General features: G+C 44.9%; 1 protein-coding gene across 1 annotated transcript in view; it reads right to left on the minus strand.

Moving 5' to 3' along the window:
• Positions 1-3,927, minus strand: part of rbfox1 (RNA binding fox-1 homolog 1) — a 230,591-nt gene extending 226,664 nt beyond the window's left edge. Inside the window, exon 1 of the mRNA XM_076266200.1 lies at positions 3,883-3,927. The gene's annotated coding sequence lies outside the window, so the exon portion shown is untranslated. The remainder of the gene's footprint in view (positions 1-3,882) is intronic.
• Between the last annotated feature and the right edge of the window lie 2,044 nt (positions 3,928-5,971).

A 5,971-nucleotide genomic window follows, 5' to 3' on the forward strand; every position in this document is an offset into this window, starting at 1 on the left:
GGGCCCCAGTGATGAACCAAACCATGCTAAGCAAGCTTGAGAGCATTGCCAGTTCATCTTAAAATGGCCTGCCTATTTTTCTCCCAAATGGAAAAAAAACCAGCACTTTTTCACCGTTCTTTTTCTTTACAATTTCCTTTTTCTATCTCTCTCTCTCCTTTTTTTTAACGCAGCCTCAACTTCAAAGCTGACAGGCAAGTCTCCTTCCTCTTCTGACATGCCATGGCCATCATCAACCTGAGAATGCCCCCCCACCCCCCCCCCACCCCCACCCCATCACGCCCGTCACCCCCAGCACCACCGAGCCTGAGCTGTCTCCTCCCACCCCCGTCGAGAGGCCTCTTGGTAAAATAAAGGCAGTTTAGCTCCTCTCGGCGGGCCCTGTGAAGTCGAGCTGACACCTCCGATGGGTCCCCTTTCATCTCCTGTCGCTCGGCTTATCCTCCATCAGCCCTCCGTTTCCTCTCCCTCTCTTGCTCTCGCCTCCTCCTCCTCCTCTCTCTCTCTCCACCTGCTGGGAAAGGAGAACTTCCTCACCCTCCCTCCTCTCCCATTCCATCGCATGCACTCGTCTGGCTGCTCAATTCAGTTTTCTCTCTCACATACACACACATACACACACACACACACTCTCTTTCATTCTCTTTCTCTCTCTCTCTCTCACACACACACTCTTTCATTCTGTCTCTCACACACACACACATGCACACACTCTCTTTCATTCTCTCTCTCTCAAATACACACACACACACTCTCTCTCTGTCTCTCTCTCCCTCCTGTGATTCCTTATCAGATCGCCGTAATCATCATCTCTATGTAAACAGTGACTAAATGAACAGAAATAAAGAAATAAATGGGAGAAAAATAGTGTGTGGCTGTCTGGAAAGTACCGGTGGGTGGGTCGTGATGCGTCTTAACACTACCTGCTTTTAATATTAGGGATCTTTGAAAACTACTGTTTTTCATCACATTCATGCTCGAGCTAGGGGTTTGTTAATGTCTCATAGAGAGTAACTTTTGCAGCTTCTTTTGATGCACAATTGTCGTCTTTGGTCCTGACTTTGGTCCTGGTGATGAAGAGGAGACAGAACACTCTTTTTAAAAAAAGTCTTTTGAGAAAGTTTTTTGAAGGTGAATGTATCCTTCTTTTTGTTGACAAAGGATTCTTAGTGACGACAGAAAAGGCTCATTGTTAAGCCTTTTATCTCTCTGAAAAGTCCGCAATATTAGCTACATAAGTACATTTCTCAGAAGCCGTGAAGTAGGCTACCAAGCAGGGCATGTGCAAATGCTATGTAACCTAAGTGAGGCTCTAAAATTTTTAATTCAATTTTCTTTCTAAACCTATTTATCTAGTTAATATGCTTTTGAAGCTTCCTTTCTTTTTTACTATCTTATTAACTACACTACCTTTTTAATGTGTTATAAAATACACTTTTTAACGTATTATAAATATTCTTTTTAACGTATTATAAATATTCTTTACCTTTTTAATGTGTTATTTTTCCCCTCTTTCATCTGCTCAAGCGTACAGCACTTTGAATTGCCAATGTAATGCAATGTATGAACTGTGCAATAGGAATTAATTTCATTCTCCTTGTCTCCTGCTACTACCATGGCTCTGCGTGTAGGTTCAGCGTGTGTTATACCACCATGTGCACCTGTTTAGTCATGTATTTTAGTTTGGGAACGTGCACACATCCAAATTAAGGTGCAGGAGTCAAAAGTCCAAGATCCAACATGCTCGAAACGTCATTTTGTTGGGGATTGAACTCAAATAAATGAAAATACACGGAGAACAAGTGTGCGGACCTTCTCTGTTATGTTGCACCTGTTTAGTCACGTCATCCACGACCGAAAATAACATCTGACTTTGTGTCTTTAAAACCTACATCACATTCTGATTGTAGTCACAACCACAGCAGATAAACAGAGAAAAGAATCTACTAGGTACTGAGGTCAGACATGGAAACTTTAACACAAACAGCATTAAAAGTAAAGGGTGAATTGTGTATAGTTACCACTTCATAGTGATAGAATCTAATGAGACCCACTGTTTTATTTTTAAGAAATGTATGATAAAATGTAAGCTTAAGGGCATACAGTATCTACACCCACACAATGGCCTGAGCTCATTTGTGCTGGGGCTGTTTGTGTTTGTGCTTTCTGGGCATGCTCAGTAGGGGCTGTCAGGTCTGGTGAGCACACTCATCTCCTACTGCATTCTCCAAGGCCACATTAGGTCTGAAACGTACTGTATAGCCTTGAGTTCCTATTGATCCACAGGACATGAAATATACAGTGGGGGCTTGCATCAGCATAATCACATTCAACTGCTTCCCCCTGGTGGCCGGCACGCGCACTCGTCCAGCATAGACCTATAGATGTGTAAATGTCCCCCGAAAGACCACAGGGGCGCACCTTTACATCAGACAGACATGTCTAGGGGGGTGTTAGCTGGCACCGGATTTATACGGCAGTTCACGGTAAAGCTGTTGGAGGAAATGCTAAAGTGTGGAATCTGGGGGCTTGACACTTGTTTAGTTGTTGTGAAGGCAGCCATTGCTGCCAAGACCTGCCCCATAGGCAGAGAAAAATAAAGGAGAGCATGAAAAAAAAAACTGATCGAATCTGGCCGCGCACGCTCCTGAATTATTGACTGCATATTGGCAAGGTCCACCTTATGCATAATTTGTTATTTGTGAGTTCGATGCCTTGTCAATTATTGCAACATTTATTTGACATATTCTAGCTAAAGCTGAATGGGGTATATGGGGTTGATTGCATTTCAATGGGACAAACACGAGTGCTGAGACACACAACTGGGAAACAAAAACAAGCCGTCCCAAGAGATCACAGACACACTAACATATAGTTTTGCTTGTCTAGCTTATACATTACACGCATACATACAATACCAATAACAAGAATTGCGTTCAGCTGTGCAGTTGTGTGTGTGTGTGTGTGTGTGTGTGTGTATGTGTGTTTGTGTTGTTTGTGTGTGGGTGATTGTGTGTGTGTGTGTCTCTGTGTGTGTGTGTGTGTGTGTGTGTGTGTGTGTGTGTGTGTGTGTCTCACGTCTGCCACATCCTTCAGGCTCATTCACTGGTATCCGCCTATTCATCCTCTGATATAACATTTCCACACTGAGAGTCACATTTTCAAAATAAAAACAGGAGATGAAAAGGCTGAACTATGACAAAAAGAAAGAGAGAGAAAAATGCATCAGAATATGTCTCGCCTCCACTTTTGAGTTAGGGCAAACAAAACCCTTTGGCATACATGTAAGTTAAATAATACCTCTCCCACTATTGCTTATAGGTGCCTCCCTATAATCAGACATACAGGTGAGGCATCAAAGACACCAAGGGTCTTTTATCAGTAAATGTCTATGTGTGAATTCAAATTCCAGAGGCCAGCTCCGCATGCTTACTGCTGCTGCAGTGTGCGGTACAAATAAAATGATCGCCCTATTTTCAAACAAATAGCAAAAGAAAAAGAATTAAAAAACAGCCACTTTTGATGACTTTGGACACAACAGCTTGACAGATAGTCTTCATATCACTATAGAAAAAACTCTCCATCTTGAACCATAACAGCCCCCCCCCCCTCCACACACACACACCAACACACACACACCTCCACTCCCTTGCATCTTCTTGACTGCAGTCGGTAGTGATCCACAAATCTAGCTACGGTACATTGAAGGTTTTGGCCCAGGATGCAGAATTTTCTGCCAAACACATTTCCCTGTCAGGCTTTGCGGAGCATACAGTCTATCAAGCACTTACAGTCCCCCCTTGGTTTTTAATCCACAGCAGCTAGCAGCAGAGATTAAAGGGAATGAGCACACAAAGGTAGAACATCCATCTTTCTACTCACTGTGCTGATGTCCTTATTTAAGCAGCTGCTGCCCTCAGCGCTTGGATCCTGAAAGAGAGGCAGGTGGGCATTAGTCAAACTGGAAGATCTCTTTCAGGCTGGCAATAGGTTCCCCCGAAGAATGCACCGCCGAGCTTTATCGTCTCAATAAACAGATTTAAATCCAGCAAACATGGCAAACACAGGTGCCACACATTAGTATTCGACTTAAGAAGAGGCAGAGTGGTTTGGGGGTGGGGGGACTGGGGGGGTGGGGGTGGGGTTGAGTAGAGGTGCTGAAACAGATTTGTTTGTTTTTGTTGACGACGGTGTTTGGAGGCTAAGTGCAAAAGCCCAGACAACTCCTAATAAAACGCACACGCGGGTTACAGCAAAACCTGAGGAAAGCCTCGGTTGTGAACCACATTTAACCTGCCCAAGCGCTGCGGAATATCAATTGCCCCCCACACCGCATGCCCTACCATTAACATCCTGACACGGTCACCACTTCAAGTCAGCGAGCAGTAATTCCACCAACGTTTCTTTCTTTTTTTTTTCGTTTAAATTTTTACGGCCTGCAACTTTGCGCCGTGAATCACCTCCAACGATATGCAAATGGTTAGCGAGGGCAAGCGTTGATGGCACCCGTGCCCTTCATACCAACACTATCATCAAACACGTCAAGCGAGCGTGTTCGCCAGTGATGCCACGTGCACACAGATAGCACGCCGCCAGGAGTTGTGTGGTGTGTGTGCTTGTGTGTGCTTGTGTGTGTGTGTGTGTGTGTGTGTTGGGGGGGGGACAGAGTCAATGAGGACTGGTGTAAAACAAACCAAAACACGCCAAAACTGGCAGCATGTTTTTTTTCTCTCTCTCTCCCTCTCTCTCTCTCTTTTCAGGAGGGCAACATTGTTTCAAGCGTTGCAGAGGGAGACAGTCTGCTTAGGACAGCTCGCCAGGCACTTGTGTGTTGGTTCATTTGCATAAAGCAGGATGTTTTCCTTTTAATTAACTGACGCGGCTGACAGCAGATGGGTTTGGATGTTGTTGTTTTTTTGCTTTTCTTTTTCCCACCCTGATAACATCGTGTTTGAGCCTACAGCAACGAGAGTCTGCTCTTCTGCCTTCTAACCATAAACGGCCCATACATCAACGCAACAACTGACAAACGTGGATTTACTGACGGCAGAATTAACATACGCCGAGCGAGGCTCCACGCTCGGCAAAAAAAGGTTCACACTCACTGCATTAAGCACTGTGCACACACACACTCTCTCTCCGACACCTCCCACGCCGTGCACCGCTACAATAACATTATTGATGCAGTTATCTTGAGATTCCAGTTTTTGTTGATAATGTTGATGGAAATCACATTTAGTTTGACACCTCACACACACGCACGCACTCACACACAAACACACACACACACACAACACACACCATGTCTATCTGCTGCTGAGAGCCAACCAATCAAAACATCTTAATTATCCAGCAGCCACATTCCAAGCCATCCCAGACACCCAGTCCCTTGTGTCCTCATTAATGGCGACAAGCGTTGTGCGACTCAACCATTCAGCGACACCATTCAGGAAGTAAATCACCTCCAATGCTTGCACAGAGTTGTGCTACACTTTCGACTGGGTTTGCCACAGCCTTTTGGGACCATGGGAGAGAGAGACACTGTGGTTTGTGAAGATATTGTAGAAAGATTGCCAACACTACCCCCCATCCCCTTCTATTTGTGTGTGTGTGTGTGTGTGTGTATGTGTATTAGTGTATGTGTATTAGTGTATGTGTGTGTGTGTGTGTGTGTGTGTTTTAGTGTGTGTTTGTGTGTGTGTGTGTGTGTGTGTGTGTGTGTGTGTATGTGTGTGTATGTGTGTGTGTGTGTATGTGTGTCAAAAAGGGAGCAAGAAAGAGGAGAGAGGACAAAGGAATGAGCTCAGTCCATGAGTATTCACTGTGGGCCAGGAGATGGCAGTGATAACAAAGGAAACACATCTCTCCCTCTCCTTCCCTCCTTCTCTCTCCCCCTCCTTCCCTCTCCCTCCCTCTCTCTCTATCCCCCTCTCTTAGCCACCTGACACAGACACATACTGATGCACAGTCA

This window comes from Alosa pseudoharengus, unplaced genomic scaffold, assembly GCF_046254945.1.
Source record: "Alosa pseudoharengus isolate Yale_2024_CS ecotype anadromous, Long Island Sound unplaced genomic scaffold, YU_APseudo_1.1 YU_APseudo_1.1_scf_4, whole genome shotgun sequence".
In the NCBI taxonomy this organism is placed as follows: Eukaryota; Metazoa; Chordata; class Actinopteri; order Clupeiformes; family Clupeidae; genus Alosa; species Alosa pseudoharengus.